Source organism: Elephantulus edwardii, unplaced genomic scaffold (assembly GCF_000299155.1).
Source record: "Elephantulus edwardii isolate Elephantulus edwardi_28Jun2011 unplaced genomic scaffold, EleEdw1.0 scaffold00020, whole genome shotgun sequence".
NCBI classification, from domain to species: domain Eukaryota; kingdom Metazoa; phylum Chordata; class Mammalia; order Macroscelidea; family Macroscelididae; genus Elephantulus; species Elephantulus edwardii.
In genome coordinates, this window is record NW_006399770.1 from 11773270 (window position 1) to 11773874 (window position 605).

Here is a 605-nt window from a genome sequence, read left to right on the forward strand (position 1 = left end):
TGAGGCATTGAGGGGGATGAGCAGGAGAAAAGATAAAGAATGTGCAGATCTCACGCTAATTTAAGGACCAGAATAAGGGATGATCAACCTGAGAAGAATTCAGATAGACATAAAACAGCTATTGTAATCAACAAATAGGAAGAAGAAATTAATGGTTGTTTAAAGGGGAGAAGAATTATGGAATACTGGAGAGAAATCAGTGGGTCAGCAGGGTTGGTGAACAGATGAAGGCGTGTAGAGGAATAGGTAGGGCACACTGGGAACTTGGTGTTAAGATGAGGTAATGAAAATCATAGATTAATAGTAATTAATTATAAAAAACACAATATATAGAAATAATCGTATGTGATAGAATACTTACAAATGAAGTGGTATATATGACTGATTGTATAAATAACAACACAATGTTTGTACAAAATAATTAAAAAGTAAGACCGATACTGTTATAGGGCCAATATCATAAGGTAATTGTGAGGATTATATTCATTTAATGTTTTGAGTACAGTTCTTGGCACATAGTAAGTGTTCTTTAAATGGCTTGTTATCATGTGCAGTCGAGTCGCTTGTGACTCATAGCGACTCTATACACAACAGCCCTAAACTCC